Source organism: Epinephelus lanceolatus, chromosome 4, assembly GCF_041903045.1.
Source record: "Epinephelus lanceolatus isolate andai-2023 chromosome 4, ASM4190304v1, whole genome shotgun sequence".
Taxonomy (NCBI): domain Eukaryota; kingdom Metazoa; phylum Chordata; class Actinopteri; order Perciformes; family Serranidae; genus Epinephelus; species Epinephelus lanceolatus.
The window spans coordinates 11,908,171-11,935,306 of NC_135737.1; the positions used below are offsets into that span (position 1 = coordinate 11,908,171).

Genomic DNA, 27,136 nt, shown 5'->3' on the forward strand with positions numbered 1-27,136 from the left:
TTTTATAGTCTTTGGTATGACCCGGCCGGGGATCGAACCCACGACCTCCCAGTCTCAGGGCGGACACTCTACCACCAGGCCACTGAGCTGGTATTCCATTTACACAGGATGAGCCCTCTGGCCAGAAGTGAGCAGAAAGAGACAATGTCCATTTGGGCTCTACTTAAGTTAACATCTAGAGGAGTCGTTTCAAATATTGCCATGGACATAGATGGGGCAACCATCTGTCCAAACATTGTTGAACAAGTTTTGAGTATTAAATCTAAACAATAAATAGTTTCAGACATGACCAGAACATGTGAAATAAAGTGGCTGAAGACCAAGGATCAATATCACTGCTAATCTTAGCCAACGGAACTTTGGACCAGTGGAGTCGGTTTACAGTCTTAAATTGAACAACAATGTGTCTTAGACAGATAGAAAATTAATACATTTTTTGAATAGCTTTATGCCACACCTCGTGCGATATCTGCTTTCCAGTATCCTCCTCCCATGTCTGCTTTTAAGAGTCCAATGCTGCAAGATTATGAGCATTGAGTAATTCGTAAATTTGACTTATGGACAGTTTTTTAGCTATGTTACATTCAAAAGCAGAATCTAAGAGGGATGGGTAAGGGCAGGAAAGGAAACACCCAAAATGAGAAGCTGCAAGTATCTGTAAAAGTGTACTCAGAGGATGTCAAATTTTTTAACTAGCTGTTCAAAAGAGGCGCAGGTGCAATCAATATAGAGATCATGTAGTGAGGTGATTCCATTGTTTGACCATGTATAAATTGCTGCATCTATCGTAGATGGAGTAAACATTAGGTTTTCTGCCACTGGTGCAGCAAGTGAAGGGTCAGTTTGTTTTAAGTGCCGTCTGATAAAATATCTTAATAGCATACTTTACAACTGGATTTGATGTGACATTGGACAAAGACTGTGATAGTGGCAATTTAGCATACAGTACTGATAGGGGAGTAAACTGTGTGGATGCTCTCTCCATTATTACCCAGCTAGCAGTAGTGTCATTCCTTAACCAATCCAATACTGCTCTGATGTTAGCTGCCCAATAATAATAGGAAGAATTTGGAAGTGACATCACCCTGTTTTACGAGGTCTTTGTAGTATTTTTCCCTTGATTCTGGGTGGTTTCTTGTTCCAAATGATAGTTGAAATTTGGCTATTTAAATTGATAAAAAAAACAATTTTGTAAGAAATATTTGCAGACTCTGAAAAATATAGAGGAGTAAAATAACCATCTTAATTGGCACACCCAGTTGTTTTGGCACCACAACAAAACTTGAAACAGCTCCAGGTGGAAAGCAGTGCCTTTTCTCCATCCCAGTACTGCTGTTGAAGTAGACCTTGATATCTTCTGGCTTTGACCAGTGCATGGAAGAGGACCTTCCTTCCAAACAAAACCATGCTAGGAAAAGCAGTATTTTTGTCTTTGGAGTTCAGCTGGTCTCTCTGCTGACTGCATAGTGGCTGATATGATTACGCCACCTGGTGGGAGATTAAGGAGAGGATGAGTTTGCTTCAGGTTGATCTTAGCCAAAAGGCAAAGAAAAAACACTAAGGATCTGTTGGAGGTGAATAATATTCTCCAGACTGTCCTTGTCATTGAGAGGTCTAGCTGTGAATGATTAATTTAACAATACTCAGTAAAACAGAAAATTAAAAGTCCACCCAATGAGCAAAATAATATGAAAATGCTCAGAATGTATAATGTTAAAAAAGAAAAGGGGATTCATAATGTGGTGCATGGGGTCATCTTGGTCACGCAAGATGCTCTAGTCCAGTAATGACAGCCATTTTTTCATTTTATCTGTTGGATTTCTTTGCAAGCAGCCATAAGCTATGTCCTCATAACACTTTGGACCTCTGTACAATGCTTGCAGCCATGGCAGCACTAATAACCAAACACCTCTAGTGCTGGGACATGCCCAAAAAAGAAGTTCAACAGTTTCGCTGTCTCCACAGGAAGGCCGCGGCATTTAGCACTGCGGGTGCACCCTCTTCTTTCAAGGAAAGCTCTCATGGGCAAACACTGGTGGACAATCTGCCAAGCCAAGTCTTTGTGCACTCAAGGCTAGGGATTCAAATAAACACAAGAAGTTTGTGCTCTAATAATAATAATAAAAAAAAAAAAAGGGATCAGCGCTCAGTGAATAATCCTCCTAAGCCCTACGATAAGCTATTATGGCAAGGCTTAACTATACAGACCCATGAGCAGTGATAACTAGCATGTCTTTGGGGTCATCGGGTGGGAACCTCCTTTCACCGGTGTTTCGTCTAGTTAGTCCCACGACACCTCCAGGAGGCTAGACAGTGATCTCTGGCGTCCCAGAGACACTCCCCTAATGCCAGGTCTCACTGCTCCCCACACTAACCGAACAACCTCCTTTACCTTACCTATACTACCACAGAGGAGGTAGACCCAGGGAAGGAAGCCTTGTTAGGCTATCACACTCCCCCGCCGGGTTAGGCTGTACAGTCTACCTCCCCAGGACGAGCCCTCACAACAATGACACCTCCAGGAGGCTGGACAGTGATCTCAGCCCAAACAGCACTGCCAACTTCAACCAAGCCCAGGCTCCGTTTATGCGAGCTCCAGGCAGAAGCAATGCTGATACTACCTTTACTAGCACATTCACCATACTCTATTTCACACGCTACATAGCATAACTACAATGTAAGCTAAAGTTAAAGGAGATAAATGAACTCACAGGATCAGCAAACTCACTCACTTTGCAGCATGGTCTCAAACAAAATGGATTCAAATAGGCCACTCCCACACTTAAATAACCTTCCTCTTCCTGGATTTCCTTCTTACTTACACATGGCTTTCTCAGCCCAAACAGCACTGCCATCTTCAACCAAACCCAGGCTCCATACATGCGAGCTCCAGGCAGAAGCAATGCTGATACTAGCTTTCCTGTCACATTCACCATACTCTATTTCACACACTACATAGCATAACTACAATATAAGCTAAAGTTAAAGGAGCTAACTGGACTTACAGAATCAGCAAGCACACTCACCTTGCCGCATGGCCTCAAACAAAATGGATTCCAATAGGCCACTCCCACACTTAAATACTTCCTCTTCCTGGATTTCTCCTGACAGGAAGTGGATCTCTCCACCTGATCTCAAGGAGTTATGTGCCCTGCTTAGTAGTTCCCCCTGCTGGCCCCCAGCTGACATTATTTCTTCTGTAATAGATAAACTGGCTGCATTTAATTGCTTCATCTGACATTTCCCTCACTGTCTTCCTCAAATTCTGTCCCCGCACTCCGAGTTCCCCCAGGAGTGAGACAGTTGATCTTGCTATGAATCCCCTACACCCCACTTCCACTGGACAAATCCTAGTCTTCCATCCTCGCTGCTCAGCTTCTGCTCCTAAGTCTGCATATCTAAGCTTTTTTCTTTCATAGGCTTCTTCCACTGAGTCTTCCCAAGGAACTGTCAGCTCAATGAAATAAACTATCTGTTGACTCACTGACCACAACACTAAGTCAGGCCTCTGCCTGGTACAGACTATTTCCTGAGGAACAACAAGCTTTCCCCCTAAATCTACTTGCATTTCCCAATCACAAGCACCTTCTAGGCGGCCACACCCTTGCCTCCTCACTAACTTATCCCTTCTGTATTTCTCTCCCTCACGGACAAACTGAATTACTAAGCCCCTATCCTTAACACCTTCTGAATTCACCTGTCTTCGTTTCCCTTCGATGCCTGCAGCTAAACATTTCAACACCTGATTATGTCGCCATGTATATCGGCCTTGTGACAAGCCAACTTTACAGCCTGACAAAATATGCTTTAAAGTTGCGGTACGTGAACACAATGGGCATGATGGGTCCTCATTTACCCACAGTTTTAGGTTCTGGGGGGTTGGTAACACATCGTATGTAGCCCCTACCAGGAATCTAATACGATTCTCCTCCATACTCCACAGGTCCCTCCAACTTTGCACCCCTTACTATCTCTTCCTGTCTGCGTATCTGTTCTACAACCAGCTTTCTTTTATCTTTGAGGCCTGCTGTATTCCATACCGGTTTACCTGAGCCAAGCCCCAGGCCTCCCCGGCCAAACTGAACATTACCTACAATCTCTGCATGTCTAAGAGCTGCCTCTGCCTCCTGAACTGCCGATCTTGGGTTCCACTTCCTCCCCTTGGTTGGATTTGGAACCACACTCCTAACTACCACATCCTTACTCCCAGATAACAAGAGCTCTGTCCTGACCTTGGTACATTTAAATTCCTCTGTTAAACTAGATACTGGCAGCTGAAGTATCCCTTTTCCATACAATGCAACACTACTTAGGCACCTAGGAGCGCCCAACCACTTCCTAATGTAGGAGCTAACCGACCTTTCCATTCTCTCCACAACAGATATTGGAATTTCATAAACTGACAATGACCACATTAACCTAGGATATAGCCCAAATTGCAAACACCACAACTTCAACTTTCCTGGAAGTTCTGATTTATCTATTCTATCCAATCCTTCAGCCACATCTTTTCTAAATTTCACCACCTGTTCCTTATCCTTCAACTCTACATTGTAGCACCTACCTAAGCTCTTTACTGACTTTTCCCTAATTGTTGGGATGTCCTCATCATCTATGACAAACTTCCTATCACTTAACTTCCCTCTACATATCGAGATGCTTCTAGATTTACTAGGCTTGATTTTCATGCTGGCCCACTTGAGGTTCTTATTTACCTTCTCTAGTAGCCTCTTTGTACATGGCATTGTTGTGGTCACCAGTGTCATGTCATCCATGTAAGCCCTAACTGGTGGAAGATGCAACCCATTCTGCCGTCTCTCCCCACCTACCACCCACTTAGAAGCCCTGATGATTACTTCCATTGCCATAGTAAATGCTAATGGAGAAATTGTACACCCTGCCATGATGCCTATTTCTAGCCTCTGCCAACCTGTTGTGAAACCTGCTGTACTTAGACACAATCTAATATAAGTAAGTCTCTGTCCTGCCACTGGAGGAGCTTACCTCTAATTTTGGGTAGTTTTGACTCCCAGTTGATTTTTTCCACGTCTTTCCCTATTTTTACCCCTAAAACTTTTATTGTTTCATTTTTTTGTACGAGGCCGAAGTGTCCTACTGGTTCCCTCCAGTTGAGGCAGAGTAACTCACATTTCCCCTTGTTAATTTTTGTTCCTGATGCACAGGTAAAATGATCACAAATAAATAAGGTGTCTGTTATTGATTTATTGTCTATTAGGAGGAGGGTTAGGTCATCCATATACAGACTCAGTTTAGCTTCCTTACCTGTTGCCCCTGGGATCAGGAGGCCCCTGATGTTTTTTGCGTGCCTTAGTACACATGCAAGGGGTTCGATTGCAAGAATGAACAAGGTTGGGGAAAGTGGACAGACTTGTCTTACACCTGATTTTACATCAAATGGTGCTGTACATTTTCCATCAACCAAAACCGTGCTTGTCATGTCAAAACACAACAGGTCTACCCATGTTCTAAATTTGGTGCCAAAATTGAGTTTGGACATGACAGCCTTCAAATACTGGTGGCTGATACTATCAAATGTCTTCTCTAAATGTAACCCTAAAATGCAAAGGGGAAGATGACGATCTTGGGCATACAGGTAAGAATCTCTTACTAGGGCCAGGCTGTCTGACATGGACCGGCCAAGAACCCCACGTTTGATCTATACCAGCCAACTGATCAATCACTGGTTACATTCGAAAAAAGAGAGCTTTTGACAGTATCCTAGCATGGCGAGAACAAGGCGAGGGCACCTACATTGGTCTGTTTTGAACAAGTTAAGGGAGGGGGGTGCACTGGTCCTGGAGGTGCTGCAATACCAGGTTGATGCGTGGAGTGGACGGGGCAAGCCCCTTTTCAATCTCCCTATTCCAAAAATCAATTTAGTATATGGTCCCCGGGTAGAGGCCGTATCAGATATTAAACTGATAAGAACAGACTGATTTTAGACGTTCATTTAGTTCAAACAAAGAGATACATTATACCACTTAAATCCCACAATAAGGTTTTTTAAGAAAACAAATCCATCATACATGACATAGGAGAATGTATACACACTCAAATTTATGTACGCACACTCATGTTTACAAAACAGAACAATAATAATTGTGAATAATACAGACCCACACCTTTAAATAGTGTTAAAGATAGGCTATTTCTAACAGCTTTTTGGATATATTACAATTTCCTATTTTCCACAGATCTTTGCATTCCCAATTTTTATATTTTTTCTTATCTCTTAACAGATAGTCCCTTGTCAATTTTAGACTTAGGTTTGTTGTGGATTCTGTTGACAATAAAAATTTCTTAAAAACCATCACATTTCTACTCCTCCATATGGCTTCTTTAACACAATTAATCACCGCCCACCATCTATCCCACTTTTTTCTATCACTGTTTTGCAACTCACCATACAAAACATCAGATTCAGTGGGCACTCTGTATAGCTCTGTTAGCCACACCCTAAAGGAGGCCCTAACTTCCTGAGTGAAGCTACATGACTAGAACACATGTGACACATTTTCCTCACCCCCACAGCCAACTCTTGGACACAAAGAGCTCGCAGAGCACCCTCTTCTCTTTAAAAATTCCCTAGTTGGCAGGCACTTGTGTACTATTTGCCATGCTATATCTTTATATTCATTTAAAAGAAAGTGTGCATTAACATTTTTCCACACTTTAAGACATTCAACTTCAATTAATTTACCAACAGGCACCACTTTTGATTTTTTGGGTTTTAAGCATTCCTCTATATCTACTCTGTTCATTTGTCCCAATGAAAGTTTTACACAGCTCCCTGATTTAACAAAGGATATTACTTTCTCATAAAGTGGAGGTCTATTTTCTGCATGTGGGGTATCCAGGGGAAACCTAATTCCTGCTTTTTTTTAGTACCTGGTGTCCAACCCAGAATTTAGCAAAATTACCCCAAAGACTTCTCTTACTTTCATTTAGTACAACATTCAGTATGGGAGTTAAAAACAGTGCTTCCAATTTTTCAGCCAGATCAGGCACCTCCTTTCCCCCTTTACTTAATGGTCTATACATTATTTCTCTTTTAATTCGCTCCTGTTGTGCACCCCATAAGAACTGAAAAATGCATCTTCTTAGGGATGTGATAAAAGACTTGGGGGCAGGTAAAGTTGCACCAAGGAATGTCAGGGGGGCAAGGATCTCTGCATTAATCACAGGTACCTTCCCTGTAAAAGTGAGTTCTCTTTTTTCCCACTTAAGCAATTTACCCCTAATCTTAGGAAGTTTTTTCTCCCAATTTGTTCTCACCATATCTTTTCCAAACTCAATTCCTAAAATTTTGATCCTCTCTTCCCTTATAACCAGGCCTAGATTTAATTTGGATTCCGGCCAGTTGCAGTACAAGATTTCACTTTTTGTCTTATTGAGTTTAGCATTGGATGTGAGAGAAAACTGCTCGCACCAATACAGGGTATTAGCCACCGACCTATTGTCCAAACAAAAAACAGTCAAGTCATCCATATACAAAGATAACTTGGCCTTGTGCCCACCGCTTCCGGGGACAGGGAGGCCATGAATGGAGGGATCTTGTCTTATGGCACAGGCCAAAGGCTCAATGGAAAAAATAAACAGCATGACTGATAGCGGGGATCCCTGTCTGACACCTGAATGAACTTCAAAACTTTCTGTAGAGTGACCATTGACAATAACCTTGCTTACACAGTCTGTATAGAGAAGGTTTACCCATGCTCTAAGCTTAGGGCCAAAGCCCAGTTTGGCTAATACTTCTTTGATGTAACTATGACTAATTTTATCAAACGCTTTTTCAAGATCCAACCTGCAAATGCATAGTGGCAAACTGCGGTCTGCTGCATAAAGATAAGAGTCTCTAACTAGTGCAAGGTTGTCACTCATGCTCCTACCTGGTACTGCGCATGTTTGATCCTCTTTTACTACCTGCCCTGCCATCTCTTGCAAGCGAAAAAAGAGAGCTTTGACAGGGATTTTCCTGTCCACCCCCAGCAGAGTAAGAGGGCGCCGGTTCTTTATCTCTTTTTTATCACCTTTTTTAAACGGGGAAGGAAATGATACCCGTTCTTAATGATTGTGGTAAGCTACCATTCTGCAGGCTTTCATTAAACACATTGAGGAGAGGCACTTTCAGTTCTTCCCAAAAGGTTACATAAAACTCCTTGGGTAACCCATCGGCCCCAGGTGCTCTATTGTTTTCCATACTCTCCATGTCTTTTGACAGTTCATTAACAGTTAAGTCCTTATCAAGCATATCAAAACTTTCATCCCCACCTGTATTCACTTTACTCAAAAGGCTGTGAAGAATCCTAGGATCTATCTGTTCTTCTTTATACAAATCTGAGTAAAAGGTTTGTACTCTAGAGAGAATGTCTGTAATATTCGTTAGATCTTTCCCATTTTCATCCAGCAATGAATCTATGGTGGTTTTGCTACTAGTGACTTTCTGAAAAAAATATCAAGAGCATTTTTCATTATTTTTGATATGATGGACCCTACTACATAATAAGAGACCTTTAGTAGCCTCAGCAGAGAGACTCATCATCTCCTTCTTGAGTTTAGTTATCTCCTCTGCCACATCAAACCCTGCATGAGCCATTGTATATAAATGCTGTAGTTTTGCTTGTTTTCTTTTGCAATATAAGCATTTTTTCGTTGCTATTCTCTTACCCTCTATTTTAAAAAAATTCATAGCCCTGCTTTTGAGATCTTCCCAACAGTCTCCCACAGAGTTAAATGTGAACTGTAATGATGACCATAGTTTTAACTTTACTCTGAACTTCACGACCACATTTGAATTTTGGAGCAAGGACACATTTAGTTTCCACGACCTACCATTTGTTTTGGCATCATTTCTAAGTAATTTTTACATTCCACTTTGGAATGGTAACTATAGAACAGGGGTGGCCAACCAATCAGAGACCAAGAGCCACAAAAATTACCGTGGTAGTACAAAGAGGCACATCATACACGTCAGCTTACAAACGCACTCCCTCTCTCACACAAACATGAAATGACATAAAATCAAAATCCATACATTTCCAATTTTCAAAGCCAGATTTATTTATCTCACACACAAATGAATAACCATGAATAGAGATACACACAAACACAGTCTCTCCCTCTCATACTGTCTTTCTCCACCCCCCCTCCACACCCACAGTCTCTCCCTCTCCCACTCTCTCCACACACATTCACACAGTCTCTCCCACTCTCTTACTTTCTCCAGATTAGTGTTGTCACGGCACCAAAATTGGGACCCATGGTACGATACCAGTGAAAGTATCACGGTTCTGAGTAGTATCACGATACCACAGCAAAAATGAGGCAGATGTGCCTTTTGTCATTTATAAAAAGATTAATCACTTTTCTATAATACATCACTGATATTTCAATAGAATAAATTACTTATTGACTTATTCATACTTCAAAAACAGCATCAATAAGTGATTAACATAGGGGGGATACAAATAAAATAAATAAATAAAATAAAAATCAACCAGCCACCCTCCTCCCCTGACAAGTAAAGAACAGTCCCTAAAGTGCGGTGAGGTTTGTGGACCGTTACCTGACACAGAGACAGAAATGTGAACGGCTCGCAGTCATGACACCAATTTATTCACCTGGAGCCGGGCTTCTCGGTCGCCGGTAAGCCGTTATCTTGCGCCGCGGAGCATTGTAATAATAATAATAATAATAATAATAATAATACATTTTATTTCTTAGGCGCCTTTCTGTCACTCAAGGACACCTTACAATGGATAAAAGACAATGCACAGTACACAATAAAATCAATTAAAATAATTTAAAATAAAATTTCAAAAGAAAATCACAAAAAGTACACACGAGTAAAAACAGATGTGGACAGGAAATGGGGTTAGTGAAGGGAAAAGGCGATCTTAAACAGGTGTGTTTTGAGTCGGGACTTGAATTGTGATAGTGTACTGATGTTCCTTATTTTGGGTGGAAGAGAGTTCCAGAGCCGGGGAGCAGAGTGGGTGAAAGCTCTGCTCCCCATGGTGGTGAGACGGGCGGAGGGGACAGTCAACAGAATGGAGGAGGATGATCGGAGGGTGCGAGAGGGAGTGGCGATGTGGAGAAGACTGGAAAGATATGGGGGGGCAAGATTATGGATGGCCTTGAATGCAAGCAGAAGGATTTTGAAGTCAATGCGGGACTTGACCGGGAGCCAGTGGAGCTGCTGTAGGACCGGAGTTATGTGGTGGATGGCGGGGGTTCTGGTGATGACACGGGCAGCTGAATTCCGGACCAGTTGAAGTTTGTGCAGGGATTTGTGGGTGAGACCGGAGAGGAGGGAGTTGCAGTAATCCACGCGTGAAGTGATGAGACTATGGACAAGGATAGCAGTGGCATGGGGAGTAAGGGAGGGGCGGAGGCGGTTGATGTTGCGTAGGTGGAAGTAAGCAGACCGGGTGATGTTGTTGATGTGAGATCGGAAGGAAAGTGTGCTGTCGAGGATGACACCCAGACTCTTAACCTGTGGGGAGGGGGAGACGGAGCAGTTGTCAATGGTGAGGGGGAAACTGTCAGTTTTGGAAAGTGTTGACTGTGTGCCAATGAGAAGAATCTCGGTTTTATCAGAGTTGAGTTTCAGAAGATTTGAGGTGAACCAGGATTTTATTTCAGTTAAGCAGTCAGTAAGGGAGGAGGGTGGGAGGTTGGCAGTGGGTTTGCTAGCAAGGTAGAGCTGGGTGTCATTCGCATAACAGTGAAAAGTGATGTTATGTTTACGGAAGATGCTGCCAAGGGGAAGAAGATAAATGATGAAGAGAAGGGGCCCCAGGACAGAGCCCTGGGGCACACCTGAAGTAACAGGGGAAGGTTGGGATGTGAAGTGTTTGAGCTGGATGAACTGAGTGCGGTGAGAGAGATAAGATTTAAACCAGTCTAGAGGAGTATGAGTGATGCCGATGGAGGATAGTCTATTGAGGAGGGTGGTGTGACAGATGGTGTCAAAGGTTGCACTGAGGTCAAGGAGGATGAGGATGGAGAGTAAACCAGAATCAGCTGCCATGAGGAGGTCGTTGGTTATTTTTGTGAGTGCAGTTTCTGTGCTGTGGAGAGGGCGGAAACCAGACTAGAACTGTTCATACAGGTTGTTGTGTGATAGATGGGAGTGAAGTTGAATTGCTACTGTTTTTTCAAGAATCTTGGAAATGAAGGGGAGATTAGAAATTGGACGTAGGTTAATGAAGTTGGTGGGGTCTGCACCGGGTTTTTTCAGAATTGGGGTAGTTGCAGCGGTTTTGAATGGTGTAGGAACAGTTCCAGTGGAGAGAGAGGAGTGGATGATGGAAGAGATGAGAGGGACCAGGGAAGGGAGGCAGGCTTTGACCAGAACTGTGGGGAGAGTGTCGAGCTGACAGGTGGATGGGTTGGACTTCCGGATAAGATCTGAAATTTCTGAGGTGGTGGGGAGTTGGAAGGAGAAAAAAGAGTGGGTAGGAGGGGGAAGTTCGGGTACGACATTGAGGGTGGGTTGTGAGCTGAGTTGCTGGTGGATCGTCTGGATTTTCTGACTGAAGAATGACATGATGGAGTTACAGAGAGCAGTAGAACAAAGGTGAGTTGGTACAGATTCCGGGGCTTGTGTGATATTCTTATACAGTGAGAACAGTGATTTGGTGTTACTTTCATTGGAACAGATAATACCGGTGTAGTAGTTTGATTTGGTTTGTGTAATGCAATCCTTATAGTGTAACATATGGTCTTTGTAAATGTCTTTGTGAATATGAAGTCCAGTTTTTCTGTAGAGCCACTCGAGTTGCCGTCCTTTGGCTTTCATGAGCCGAAGTTCAGGGGTAAACCAGGGGGTGGAAAAGGAAAAGGAGACAGACCGGGTTTTTAGCGGAGCAAGGGAGTTGAGTATGTGATGGAGTCCAGTGTTGTAGTGTGAGACCAGCTGTTCAAGGGTGGATGAATTCTGAGTAGCCATGTGGGAGTCGATACAGGAGGAGAGGGAATCTAAGTTAATGTCCTTAATATTGCGAAAAGAAATGAGAAGGGGGAGCTTGGTAATGGAGAGGGGGAGTCTGATACTGAATGAGAGGAGGAAATGGTCAGTTATGGGGAGATCAACTGTTGTTTGGTCAGAGGGGGAGATACCAGAGCAGGAGATTAGGTCCAGGATGTGACCCTTAGAGTGAGTGGGGGTATCGGTATGCTGTTTAAATCCAAAACTGTCGAGGCAAGATGTGAAGTCTTTGGTGAGAGGGTTGTTGGTATTGTCAATGTGAATGTTGAAGTCTCCCAGCACTATGCTGTTTGGTGAAAGGGTGGATAGGTGGGTGAGCAGAGCAGCAAAGTCATGCAAAAAGTCGTTGTTTGGTTTTGGGGGCCAGTAAACAGTTGCAATGATGGTGGGAGTAGGTCCAGAGAGTTGACAGACAGTGGATTCAAAAGACGTGAAGGCAGGGGTAGGCACTGGTGAGACTTTCCACTTTTCGCGATAAATTATCGCGATACCTCCTCCCCGGCCGGTGCCACGGGGTTGACAGATGTAAACGAATTCCGGGGGAGTAGATTCATTGATTTGGGAGAAGTCATTGGGTTGTTGCCAAGTTTCGGTTAAACAGAAACAGTCAAAGTTATGGTTAGTGATGAGATCCTGGATGAGATGACCTTTGTTTGTGAGTGAGCGGATATTGAGTAGACCGAATTTGACAGTGGTGTTTTCAGAATTGGCAGCGGTGCTAGCGGACCGGGGTAGGCAGGCTAGCACACTGTGGTCAACGGCCCGACCGATGTTTCGTGGAGGGGGACGGAAATTAGACCAGATGGATTTTATTGACTGGTTGGGAGGGACGGGGGCGCTAGTGAGCTGGGTTGTGTTTTGTGCTGCTGCTGGCGAGGGGTGAGGAAGAGTGTCTATGGAGGGGGTGTGTGGTGTAAATAGTCAGTCACGTGGAGCATAATGTACGGAATATTGGATGTTGGCTGCAAGCATGCGACCACCTGTGGTGTTGGGATGAATGCCGTCAAACTTAAAAAAGGAGGGGTGGTTCCAGAAGAGATTAAAATTGTCCGTAAAGTTAAAACCTCAAGCGTAGCAGGCAGGCTTGAGCCAGGATTTGAGCATGAGTAATCTGGAGAAGCGCGCGTCCCCGCGACCAAATGTGGGGATGGGACCAGAAATAAAAACAGACTTTCCACAGGTGTGAAGGAAGTCCAAGAGGGAGATAAAAGCACGTCTCTCCTGGGAGAGTCGACGGATGTCATCTTTAAGGTCAGAGATTTGTTTATATGCTTTTGTGAGGGTGGTGTTGTTGCAAGCCATGGCTGTAGCTCGTATGCTAGCGTAGGCTGAGCTAGCCGGCTAGTTTAACACGGACCGTTAGCTGCGATGCTAACCCTGCACAGGAGGCTCAGTCCTCGTTCAACGGAGTGATTCGGGATCGATATAACAAAACACTGGTCAAAGTCGTCCTTTGTGTTGGGGATTAGCTGGCTCCGTGTTCCGGGCTAGCTTTAACGTTAGCTCGGAAGCTAGCTAGCGGTTAGCTCAGGAGGAGGGAGCGATTGCGATTGCAACTCTATCTGGCCATTAATGGCCAGCGCATGGACACTCACCCTCCTTTGATTGGACTTTGAACTTATCCCACAGTAGTGGCACCATGAGGTAATGTACCGTGGTGTTTCAGTAGCAGCCTACTGCGGTCTACCCTTGGTACCAGTATACCATGCAACACTACTCCACACACATCCACACACAGTCTCTCCCTCTCTCATACTCTCTCCACACACGCACACACACACACAAAGACACACATTTCTTCCCTGACATTTTTTGTTGTGCGATATCCCCACCGCGCTGCTCTCCTGCATTCCTCCCGAACTCCACACCCTCTCTCTCACTCGCTCCACTTAAGCCTGTTACATTTCTTAAAGGACCATACACACTCATAACAATAAATTGAATTTTTTTATTAAGCGGAAGAGCCGCACGCCGATGGTTTTAATTAATGGATCGAAGAGTCGCACACTGATAGGCAAAGAGCCGCGTGTGGCTTGCGAGCCGTGGGTTGGCCACCCCTGGTCTAGCCGGCTTTTGTTCCCTCCAGTATTTTCCCACGTACAGTACAGGCCAAAAGTTTGGACACACCTTCTCATTCAATGCGTTTTCTTTATTTTCATGATTATTTATATTGTAGATTCTCACTGAAGGCATCAAAACGATGAATGAACACATGTGGAGTTATGTACTTAACAAAAAAGGGTGAAATAACTGAAAACATGTTTTATAGTCTAGTTTCTTCAAAATAGCCACCCTTTGCTCTGATTACTGCTTTGCACACTCTTGGCATTCTCTCCATGAGCTTCAAGAGGTAGTCACCTGAAATGGTTTTCCAACAGTCTTGAAGGAGTTCCCAGAGGTGTTTAGCACTTGTTGGCCCCTTTGCCTTCACTCTGCGGTCCAGCTCACCCCAAACCATCTCGATTGGGTTCAGGTCCGGTGACTGTGGAGGCCAGGTCATCTGCCGCAGCACTCCATCACTCTCCTTCTTGGTCAAATAGCCTTTACACAGCCTGGAGGTGTGTTTGGGGTCATTGTCCTGTTGAAAAATAAATGATCGTCCAACTAAACGCAAACCGGATGGGATGGCATGTCGCTGCAGGATGCTGTGGTAGCCATGCTGGTTCAGTGTGCCTTCAATTTTGAATAAATCCCCAACAGTGTCACCAGCAAAACACCCCCACACCATCACACCTCCTCCTCCATGCTTCACAGTGGGAACCAGGCATGTGGAATCCATCCGTTCACCTTTTCTGCGTCTCACAAAGACACGGCGGTTGGAGCCAAAGATCTCAAATTTGGACTCATCAGACCAAAGCACAGATTTCCACTGGTCTAATGTCCATTCCTTGTGTTTCTTGGCCCAAACAAATCTCTTCTGCTTGTTGCCTCTCCTTAGCAGTGGTTTCCTAGCAGCTATTTGACCATGAAGGCCTGATTGGCGCAGTCTCCTCTTAACAGTTGTTCTAGAGATGGGTCTGCTGCTAGAACTCTGTGTGGCATTCATCTGGTCTCTGATCTGAGCTGCTGTTAACTTGCCATTTCTGAGGCTGGTGACTCGGATGAACTTATCCTCAGAAGCAGAGGTGACTCTTGGTCTTCCTTTCCTGGGTCGGTCCTCATGTGTGCCAGTTTCGTTGTAGCGCTTGACGGTTTTTGCGACTCCACTTGGGGACACATTTAAAGTTTTTGCAATTTTCCGGACTGACTGACCTTCATTTCTTAAAGTAATGATGGCCACTCGTTTTTCTTTAGTTAGCTGATTGGTTCTTGCCATAATATGAATTTTAACAGTTGTCCAATAGGGCTGTCGGCTGTGTATTAACCTGACTTCTGCACAACACAACTGATGGTCCCAACCCCATTGATAAAGCAAGAAATTCCACTAATTAACCCTGATAAGGCACACCTGTGAAGTGGAAACCAAGCTCATGGAGAGAATGCCAAGAGTGTGCAAAGCAGTAATCAGAGCAAAGGGTGCTTATTTTGAAGAAACTAGAATATAAAACATGTTTTCAGTTATTTCACCTTTTTTTGTTAAGTACATAACTCCACATGTGTTCATTCATAGTTTTGATGCCTTCAGTGAGAATCTACAATGTAAATAGTCATGAAAATAAAGAAAACGCATTGAATGAGAAGGTGTGTCCAAACTTTTGGCCTGTACTGTATATCCCGGGTCACTCTTGTTAACTTTTCTATATGCATCAATCAGACAGTAGTCTTTAATTAAATTTTTGACCTGTGAACAATCTTTACCTTAATCCAGGTCGACATTCATGTCACCTGCCCAGATTATTGTTCTGTTTGTCATAAAAGCTGCATCCATGTTATTATACATTTCTTTCCTAGCCTTTGATTCTGTATTGGCATATGTATTTATGAGTCTAAATCTTTTCTCTGCCCAATCTATGTCTACCACCAAGATCCTGCCCTGGACCAGGGAGAAACTGCTCACTATTTTTAGATCCACATAGAATACCCACCCCTGAGGAGTAGAGTCCACCCATGCTCCATCTTGAATCTCCCTTCAACCATTCTCTTGAAAACTTTACAATGTCATTTTCATTTCTTAGATGTACTTCTTGTATAAAGCAAAGAGAGAAATTCAGAGAGGCTAAATATGTAAATACTGCTGCTCTTTTAACTTTATTCTGAAGCCCCCTGGCATTTGTAGTTATGATTTTTGTTTTTGTAAATATAGGCTTCGTGTAAGTTTATTTCGCTTTATTGAAAGGAGAAACAAAAAGAGCTCAGTTTTTTTTGTTATAGTTGTTACTAAGGCAACTGTGAAGCGATATCGTTGAGCGTGGGCAGTGCAGGAAACAGATTCTTAAAAACTATTGCATTTTCTGCCTTTACCTGTGGGTCAAGTCTTTCGACAACAGGTGTGTTCAGAGACATGGGGGTTTCGTCATCCGACGAAGGCACGATCTCAGCCAATTTTTCTGTGATGACATCTCCCAGCATAGCGTCTCTGATGTTGTTGGCTGCCCACGCAGTCTCTCTGTACGTCCCTCCCCTTGTCAGTGTCTCTGCAGTGATGGTTCTCCTCTCGGTTCCTCCAGTGATCTCTGCCTTTGCCTGTTTCCTCAGTCCCCTCTGCTCTCGTGTCCATCCTTGTCGTGTTCTGGCGTTGTTTTCGGGCTTTCGTTTTTCTTTTGTTTTTGCCTGTGTCATCTCTTGTCACTCTGCACTGTCCAGTCTCCTCCACCGTCATCACTGCTGTGTGGGAACTCAGTTGTTATCGTTCCTGGTCTCTCGGTCCTCTCCCTCCTCTGTTCTCCATCTGTGGTAGCCTCATCGGGACACGCTGTTGCTGCTTCTCTCTCCGCCTCTATCTCACGAATGACTTCCTCAATGTCTTTGAGCGCATGGCCCTCCCTCGGGGGAACCATGTTGCCTTTTATTGCCCCGGCATATGAGGGCTTGGGGCAGTCTTTACCCAAGTGCGTGGGTGAGTTGCACAGGCTACACCTTTTTGCTTCTCGGCAGTCTTTCATTGTGTGGCCAATGGTTTGACAATTTCTGCAACAGATTTGAGTACATGTTTCGGCTACATGCCCATGTGTGCTGCATTTTCGGCAGTACCTTGGTTGGCCTGCGTAGAGCAGGAAGCCTCGGTCTGCTCCTATGGTGAAGGAGGCGGGAGGGTGGAGGTAGCCTTCATAGCCATTCCAGTCCTCTCTCAACTGCACTTTGAACTGTCTCTTTCCAGTCCATATGCCCAAGGCATCTTGGATCTCGTTTACTCCAGGTAGGACGGTTATGAACCGGTTTAGGAAGTACTTCATTGCTTCTTCAGACACCCATGAGTTGTATATGGACTGTGATAATGCGGTTGTTGTTTCTTGCAAGGGAGAAAAGCTCAAAGTTCTTCAGGCTAGACGCTGCTTCCTGGTTTGCCATATCGTGGGCCTCTTGCATTTTAGAGTTAGTGAGAAAGGACACATCATAGAAACCTTCAGTCTTGTTCTGTTGCAGGTAATAGATGTCATCTAGCCTCATCCTCAGGATGTTGAAAAGGATTTCTCCGTCGAAATTCACCTTGTCCATGATCTGATCCTGGGACTTCCATTTGAAACGTAGCGTGTTCTTCAGTCCCGCCCTGATGTTGGCCGACGTAGACATCGCCATGGAAAGAGTGTAGTGCGCCAAAGGTCATAGGATCACTGGCCTATGGCGCACTCGTCTCACTGCGCCCCATACACCGCACAGCTGCAATGAAAGTGATAAGAACAGATACTACACTTGATCTTAGCCAAAAGGCTGAGAAGCGATACTGACTGCTGAGTGAAGTGGGAGACTCAGTCTCCTCATTGTGACTCTAGCTCGCAGTTCAATATGATTTTGATCGCCACAAAAACACACAGCAGACTGTGAACGCAAAGTTTGATGTTTTATGACTGATGGGCAACAGGGCGTCGGTAGCGTTGTGGATAGTGCCGGCGCCCCATATACAGAGGCGATGCCTCACTGCAGCGGTCACAGGTTCAACTCAAGCTTGCAACCCTTTGCTGCATATCAACCCCCACTCTCTCTCTAACCCAATTTCAATCTGTCCTGTCCATTAAAGGCAAAAAGCCCAAAAAAAAAAATCTTTAAAAAGAAAAAAAATCTGTTCTTATCAGTTTAATATCTGATATGTCCCCTACCCGGGTACCAGTGTTGGGTAAGGGTTACTTTAAAAGTAATCAAAGTACATTACTGCATTACTTTCTAAAAAAGTAACCAGTTACTTTACTGCATTACTCCATGAGTAAAGTAACTCAATTACTTTAAAAGTACTTCCAATGTTACTCCCTGAGAAAAGTAACTCAAGCACTTTTAAAGTACTGAATATTCTACATTTCCTATTGGGCAATGGACCACAGGGCGCTAAGCCTACATTTTTTTGTCTCCAAAATTAAAGTTATGGACCACTTGCCCTTCACTGAGATCCAGTTCTCCCATCACAGCCGTCACTTTGACCAGTAGAAACACAGAACGATCTGCTGCCGTAGACAATTGTATGACAACAACACCCCAGCATTTTAATATTTCCTCTAGGGATGTTACCACACAGAGTAAAAGGGGGAAATGATGGTGTGAAACAGCAGAGGCACTTTGTCAACCCGCTGAGTTAACGTTACTGTCATTAGCATCAAGCTAGTAAACAATGGTAGGCCTACATCCTCACGGTCAGACATAAAGTAATAGAATAGTAGGGGCTTTTACTCACCACAACTGCAGAGGCTCCCAGCTTCATTTGAAACAAACTACATTATAGACGCTCCGTTATTTATTAATCCCTCTGTGTGTTTATATATTTACTTTTTATCCGCTCCGTTGTCTTTATAAAGTTAACATATCGCACCGTCATTTCAAACTCAACACTTGTTTCAAATTAAAAGCCCCTTATAACCTCGGCTGAGAGAATCCCTCCATTTTCTAAATAGGCTTTTATTCTGAAACATTTGTCAGAACTTCCTGTGGAAGATACAGTAGCTTGATGGTTTACATATGGCGCTTCAAATGTAGCTCCTGCCATCTGCTGACACTTTTAGGTGATTACAACAACATGTCGACTGGCACATGAACAGACACAGTTCTGGCAGTGACTCAAATAATAGTGAAAGTAATAAAAATAGGACAAGAATAACCCGATGACATCACACACGCCATGAAAGACAACCGGGGATAATTGGTGAGTACCACAGCGTGTAGCGTGTACCAGGCATAATGCAAGTCCTGAGTCTGAAATATGTTTGTCAGCGAGTCCTACTCCACATATTTAGACTCCACCATAGACAAAAGGCCCATTTCCACCGCAGGAACTTCGGGGTAATTTTACGGGGCCGGGGCCGTTGGTGCGTGTCTCCACCGCAGGAACCACCCCCGCAGGACAGAGTTCCGGAACTTTTACGGACGCTAAACAAGTCCCTGCCTCGGGGTAGGTACTCAGAACGGCCCCAAAAGACTCCTGGCTGGGGCTTGGGGATTACTTGGTGCTGATTGGATATACTCAAGGAGGGATGTGACGTCAACAGAAAGCAACAAAATAGCTGGCATTTTTGAAACTCAGCAGACGAGAGTTAGCTCGTTCATGTAGCTTTCGCCGCCATATAAAAAAAACTCACTAAATGGCCCGTGAAAAAAATATTCTTTCCAGCAGATATCTTAGTTACAACATGACTGAGTTAGCAAAGCAGTTTTGTGTTGATATGTGTGGTATTTATTCAGTTTTGGGAAATCACGATGTCTAGAAAGCATCAGCTGACAGGGACAGCTAACAGCAGCAGCAAAGCTAACATCAGGACGTCATCTGTTAAAAGCCTCCCGTTGTTGCTGGAAAAAATATTTTTTTCACGGGCCATTTAGTGAGTTATTAAAGACACCGCTATCGGCTAACGGCGTCCCTACGTCGCCCCGGTCAAAATGGTCGCGCAACAATTATGTCACATCCAGAGGCAGCCCGTAACTTTACAGGAACCTTCCTCGTACTCCGCTCTCAGTGGAGACACAGCGGTTGAGAGGGCCGAACGAGAGGACGTTCCTGTAGTAGTTCCTGCCCCCCAAATAGTACCAGGAACTTCTTCAGTGGAAACGGGCCTATAGGCAGCATTTCTCCAACCACGTAGCGAGCCACAAGCTCCGTGGCTTGTTTCAGACTGATAGGTTTAACGTTATCTCCGTTATTAGAACCAAACGACAGCCATTGCTGTTTCGGAGCTGAAGGACCAGCATTCTAAAAGTAACGGAAGTAACTGGTGTCTTGTTTGTAAATGTACTTAAGTATTTGATTACTCAAACAGCAAACTAACGCGTTAGGTTACTCGTTAATGCAAAAAGTAAAAGTAAAAGTACTCTAACACATTACTTTGTAACGCGTTATACCCAATTCTGCCGGAGACCATATATTAAATTGATTTTTGGAACAGGGAGATGGAAAAGGGGCTTGCCCCGCCCACTCCACGCATCAACCTGGTATTGCAGCACCTCCAGGAACGGTGCACCCCCCTCCCTTAGCTTGTTCAAAGCAGACCATGTAAGTGCCCTCGCCTTGATTTCTTGTTCTCGCCATGCTAGTGTGCAAATGGCATATACACACAAAAAAATGCTGGGTTATTTCTGTAAACACATTGTTGGGTTGTCCATGCTGGGTCATAATTCTGGGTTATTTGGGGTACTGTAAACACGTTGTTGGGTTGTTTCATGCTGGGTCAGAGGGGTTGGAAGGGGTTCATTCATAGCTAAACAGTTGGTTGGGTTATTGTGACCCAACCAGTGGGTTATTAATTTTCCCGCTCTTCTATTGTTCAACTTTCTGGAATTTTCCATGAGAAGTCACAGGACATCAAGCAGACAGACACACACAGATTTTCTGGTAAGTTAATATTAATACATTTATCTATATTTTCAATAGTTGGTGGTAATAGAGTGAGCTTATTATTATTTCACAATCCTGGATCTTAGGGGGGTTAATTTTTTTTATTCTGAGACATTTATTAATAAAGTTGAGCAAGTTTAGAATTTTTCCCTAGATGCTAACGTTAGCTGACTTTAGCTAATCTTTAACAATGCTATAACGTTAGCCGTTTTGAATTTTGCAATTTAATGTGTTGTAGTCTCCAGGCTTTATTGGTCATCTGGCTTTACTACCCACTGTACATTTATATCTTTACATTTGTAGGCAGCATTAGCTGGTTATCTATCATTAAGTTAGCCGTAAGGTTAGCTAACATTAACTAGCTATCCTAGGAATCTCTGGTGTAACGTTAGGTTAACGTTAAGTTAAGGGGACTTGGCGTTATACATGCCGACCATGTTTTATTACTATTACTTACCTTGATGCGGTGTTTTAACCGGAGAAAAACCTGAGCAAACTCACAGCTCCTGCCAGAGTTTACGCCTGCCGAATAGCATTGGCGTAATGGTGATTTTTCATTTGAAACGGCTATATTTAGTGCTATCTATTTTAATCACTGGGTCTGTATATTTTGGAGAGGAGTAGACCTCTGCGGATAATTCGGCTCACGGAACAAAACGCTCGAGCTTGTAGATCAAAGGTTATCAGGTGGGCTATGGGTCAGCGGCAGCTTGGCTCACAGCATCTGCTTACATAAGTCCTGTGTAAACCGAACAGCTTCAGATAAACACAGATTTTTAACGTGAAACTGCTAAATCCATTCTCACTGAGGATTATTCTCGCGGAAAAATATAAAAGTTGATTTCATGGATTCTTATGGAAGTTTGCACACCGGGGCGGAACTTTCGTGCGGTGAAAAAAGTTTCCGCCCAGACTTTGACGCCCCGCGGAATTCCAGTCAGGCAGGACAGCATGGGAGAAAGGTTGATAAACCTCGTTTCACAGCACCCCGTCCTTTTTGATAAAAGACGGGATGATTTTATGCACAGTGAATTAAAGGACAACGTCTGGCAGTCCATTGTCTAGTTTGGTGGCAGCGATGAGAGTGGTAAGTGCTAAAGAAAGTTGATGTTGACGCTTGTTAAACGTTAGCTTGCTAGCTCGCTGCTGCTGCTGCTGCTACTCTCGTCCATGTTCAGCCACACCTGTTCACGCAGCACGGACTTGGAACACAACAACAACGCGAAATCCCGCACCACATCCGTACCACGCCTGTGTGTATGGTTTGAGCGAGGAAAAGCGCTGCGGGAATATTCCGCAAATCCGTCCCGCATTTCTGCATTATTTGGAGAGGAGTAACGTTAGATCTCTGCCGATAATTCGGCTCATGGAACAAAACACCTGAGCTTGTAGATCAAAGGTTATCAGATAAACTAGCTGGGCTATAGAGCCACTGATGCTTTCCAGATATCGTGATTTCCCAAAACTGAATAAATACCACACTTAGCAACACAAAACTGCTTTGCTTGCTCAATCATGTTGTAACTAAGGTCCTGGTATTGTACATAGAGGGATATTTTGCCCCAAAATAATAAAAAAAGAGAGAATATAATTAAGTGTGCATAATAGGTAATGTGTGTATGACTGAGATGTCAACGCGCATGTAATTGTATCAGTACCTGGAATCAATTTTTGGCAGGTGAAATACTCTGATTTATGCATTGTAATGGCCCTTTAACTCACTTTCAAGTGGTAAAAAGCACTGGTTGAAGTCAAATCTTGTAAATATAACTCTGCTGAGTGATATTAAGTCATTTTGAGGCAGAATACCCCTCTCTGTGCAATACCAGGGGCTGGACTCAATTTTTGGGAAAAAGTGAGGGGAAAAAAATGGAAAAAATTAAAAAAGTGTAGATAGCCATTGCTGCAATCAGGTGGTGCAAACATGATCAAATGTAATTTTATGAGCTGGAAGAATCAAATGAAACATTGATCATAGGCATCTTTTATACAAATACATGGAGAGGTTATAAGAAGCCCGTAACATGTCAATGTGATCTGTGAAGTGTGGCATAGATCCATTGATGTTACTTAAATTCATTTACTCAATCTGAAATTTCATTCCAGGGATGCAACTGAGTGATGGACAGTTTTGTGAGAGAGAAGTTAACTGAATGGCAGCTTGACAGCCTGGCAGACACCTTTGAAGGTAAGTTCACATTTATTAAGACATGAAGTTGAGATGTTAGTGTTAAGAAACAGAAAGAGATCATTTCCTTGATATTTGACATAATGTTTAATTGCAAAACTAAAATGAAAATCTGCTCCGGGCTGGGCACTGTCCGGTGCTGAAGGCTTTCAGCAGCTTTGAGCAGTACCACCTGAGACAACTGTGTTAATAATGCTTCTGATCAAATGGTTATCACAATGTCAAAAATGAATAGGCTGAGGGTTGTTGTTCCCATTCATTGCTAAAAATTTCATTCACATTTTTTTGTTTTATGGCATCAACAATTTCTTTCTTTGTATAAGCCATCCCATCCGGTTTGCGTTTAGTTGGACGATCATTTATTTTTCAACAGGACAATGACCCCAAACACACCTCCAGGCTGTGTAAGGGCTATTTGACCAAGAAGGAGAGTGATGGAGTGCTGCAGCAGATGACCTGGCCTCCACAGTCACTGGACCTGAACCCAATCCAGATGGTTTGGGGTGAGCTGGACCGCAGAGTGAAGGCAAAGGGGCCAACAAGTGCTAAACACCTCTGGGAACTCCTTCAAGACTGTTGGAAAAGCATTTCAGGTGACTACCTCTTGAAGCTCATGGAGAGAATGCCAAGAGTGTGCAAAGCAGTAATCAGAGCAAAGGGTGGCTATTTTGAAGAAACTAGAATATAAAACATGTTTTCAGTTATTTCACCTTTTTTTGTTAAGTACATAACTCCACATGTGTTCATTCATAGTTTTGATGCCTTCAGTGAGAATCTACAATGTAAATAGTCATGAAAATAAAGAAAACGCATTGAATGAGAAGGTGTGTCCAAACTTTTGGCCTGTACTGTACATATATATATATATATATATATATGTATATATATATATATATATATACACACATATATATATATATATATATATATATATATATATATATATATATATATATGTCTGGGTGAATACTCAATTCTCATGGGCTGCAGGATATCCATTAAAAAGTGTTATAGCTCAGCTATAAAGACAAAAACAAAACATGAATCTGAAATGAAACCCATAAACAAAAAAGTTAAGGTCAAGTCCATCGCCGTTCTTTTCTGGGGTTTTCATATGGAAACGCCCACTCTGCCTTTACAAAAAGCAATGACATAGGTTAGAACAGTGTTGCCCTCCCTTCCTCTTCCATACCTTCTCCTCCCCACACACAAAAGGTGTCCAGTCCTCTAGTAGTCTCTGCTGGGAGATGTATACCAGCAATGCTGTTGCAACTTTCAAAAGCTCTTAGCTTTTATAGTATAAAAAACAAAATAAACTCACAAAAATATCAAGAAAGGAAATATTCTTACATCGGTTGTCCGTTATAAACCGTACACCTTTTGAATTCATCTTTCTTTCTTTTACCATACTAAGACAAGCTTGTCTGTAAAACACACTTAAGACTCAACAGACACAAAAATTATTTGTTAGCCTCTCCAGTGTTCAACTGTGGACCTCTCAAATGCCAGCTCTGGTTTGATTGAAAATAAATCCAAATCCATTGTGTTAGGTGTGAAAATATTGTGGCTCCCTGCTGCCTCTCTGATGCCCAACTTCCTTCTCACTTCTCTCTGCTTCACACCTCTCCTGTCCCCACTCAACATGTTTATTGTCCTATTGATTTAATGTAATTTCAACGTTATATTGCATCACTGAGTGACTGATGTTTAATCAACAGGTTGGGACCAATATGGTCGAGTACCTCAGTAAGACCAGCCAGCCATTTCCACACGTTCTGTGCCTGGGAGATGACACCACAACATCCCAGGCCTTCACCATCATCTCTGGGAATGCCTTGGAGTCGGAGTCCTTGCTGGGGGCAGTTGATGTATGCTTCAAGGCTTTTTATGTTTTCGACTTGAACTATACCAAACAATGCAAACAAATTTGGGAGTTTATCCAGCACGCAGTGTATGGTATTGAAGGGCACGAGTCCCCCTCTGTCTCATTTTTGAGGACAGCCATCTCTGCCCGCATTTGGTGAGTTTGGGTTTTGGATAGAAATTTAGTGAGACCTCACTAAAACCCAACCCAAAGGAGAGACGAGGGGAGGGGAGTTGAGAGGAGGGGAGGAAGAGAAAGGGAAGGAGAGGGGAGGAAAGGAGAAAGGATGGGTGGAGACGAAAGGAGAGGGGAGAAAAGAAGAGGGAAGGGCAGGAAAGAAGAGGGGAGGGGAGGAAAGGGGAGGGAAGGAAAGAAGAGGGGAGGGAAGGGGAGGAAAGAAGAGGGGAAGAGAGGGGAGGGAAGGAAAGAAGAGGAGAGGGGAAGAAAGGGAAGGAGAGGGGAGGGAAGGAAAAAAGAGAGGGGAAGAAAGGGAAGGAGAGGGGAGGGGAAGAAAGAAGAGGGAAGGGAGGGGAGGGAAGGAAAGAAGAGGAGAGGGGAAGAAAGAAGAGGGGAGGGGAAGGAAGGGGAGGAGAGGAGAAGAAAGGGAAGGAGAGGGGAGGGGAAGAAAGGGGAGGAGAGGGGAAGAAAAGGAAGGAGATGGGAGGCGAGGAAAGAAGAGGGGAGGGAAGGGAGGGGAGTAAAGAAGAGGAAAGAGGAGGAAAGGGAGGGGAGGAAAGAAGAGGGGAGGGAAGGGAGGGGAGGAAAGAAGAGGGGAGGGAGGGGAGGAAAGCAGAGGGGAGGGAGGGAAGGGGAGGAGAGGGGAGGGAAGAAAAGGGAAGAGGGAAGGGAGGGAAGGAAAGAAGAGGGGAGGGAGGGAAAGAAAGAAGAGGGGAGGGGAGGAAAGAAGAGGGGAGGGAGGGAAAGAAGAGGGGAGGGAAGGGAAAGAAAGAAGAGGGGAGGGGAGGAAAGGAGAGGGGAGGGGAAGAAAGAAGAGGGGAGGGGAAGGAAGGGGAGGAGAGGGGAAGAAAAGGAAGGAGATGGGAGGCGAGGAAAGAAGAGGGGAGGGAAGGGAGGGGAGTAAAGAAGAGGAAAGAGGAGGAAAGGGAGGGGAGGAAAGAAGAGGGGAGGGAAGGGAGGGGAGGAAAGAAGAGGAAAGGGAGGGGAGGAAAGCAGAGGGGAGGGAGGAAAGGGGAGGAGAGGGGAGGGAAGAAAAGGGAAGAGGGAAGGGAGGGAAGGAAAGAAGAGGGGAGGGAGGGAAAGAAAGAAGAGGGGAGGGGAGGAAAGAAGAGGGGAGGGAGGGAAGGGAGTAAAGAAGAGGAAAGGGGAGGAAAGAAGAGGGGAGGAAAGGGGAGGGGACGGGAGGAAAGGGGAGGGGAGGAAAGAAGAGGGGAGGGAGGGAAAGAAGAGGGGAGGGAAGGGAGTAAAGAAGAGGGGAGGGGAGGAAAGAAGAGGGGAGGAAAGGAGAGGGGAGGGGAGGAAAGGGGACGGGAGGAAAGAAGAGGGGAGGAAAGAATAGGGGAGGGAGGGAAGGAAAGAAGAAGGAAAGGGAGGAAAGAAGAAGGGAGGGGAAGAAAGGGGAGGAGAGGGGAGGGAAGGAAAGCGAGGAGGGGAGGGAAGGAAAGGGAGGAGGGAAGGGGAAGGGAGGGGAGGAAAGGAGAGGGGAGGGAGGGGAGGAAAGGAGAGGGGAGGGAAGGAAAGGGAGGAGTGGGGAAGGGAGAGGAGGGGAGGAAAGAAGAGAGGAGGAGAGGGTAATTGCATTACTATAAATAGTTCACTTTTTTATTATATTTTAAAATACTTGTAATCTGAATTTTTTGTGTTTTAACTTTTTTAAAAACACATTTTCAAATTCACACTTGTTCAGACAGTTTTTATACATGTTCTTTTTATTTTTATTTACCTTCTTTGTGTGCTTGTTACAATTGTGTGATCCTACTTAAAACATTTATACAATTTTTATAAAATGAAACATAGTTAACTATAAAATGCAGTTACAGTGGTCTTTTTGTGTAGTGTGTTTGTATTGTTGTGTGTTTGGAAATTATGGGAAATTGTACTATTATTATTATTATTATTATTATTATTATACTTTATTATTTAATGAGACAGGAAATAACCCAACATATGGATAACATTCAACCCAGCAACAGTTTTAATTTCACT

The 27,136-nt window shown here is 43.9% G+C and overlaps 1 non-coding gene and 2 pseudogenes across 1 annotated transcript; 1 reads left to right on the forward strand and 2 right to left on the reverse strand.

Annotated features, from left to right (window-relative positions):
- Positions 1 to 5,800: 5,800 nt before the first annotated feature.
- LOC117260395 (U2 spliceosomal RNA) lies at positions 5,801 to 5,990 on the reverse strand. Its single transcript, XR_004501921.1, has one exon. It is a non-coding gene; the product is annotated as a U2 spliceosomal RNA (small nuclear RNA).
- An 11,701-nt stretch (positions 5,991 to 17,691) lies between these two features.
- On the reverse strand, positions 17,692 to 17,833 carry LOC117260377 (U2 spliceosomal RNA; annotated as a pseudogene).
- Positions 17,834 to 20,406: 2,573 nt separating this feature from the next.
- Positions 20,407 to 20,552, forward strand: LOC117260376 (U2 spliceosomal RNA; annotated as a pseudogene).
- The last annotated feature ends 6,584 nt before the right edge of the window (positions 20,553 to 27,136 follow it).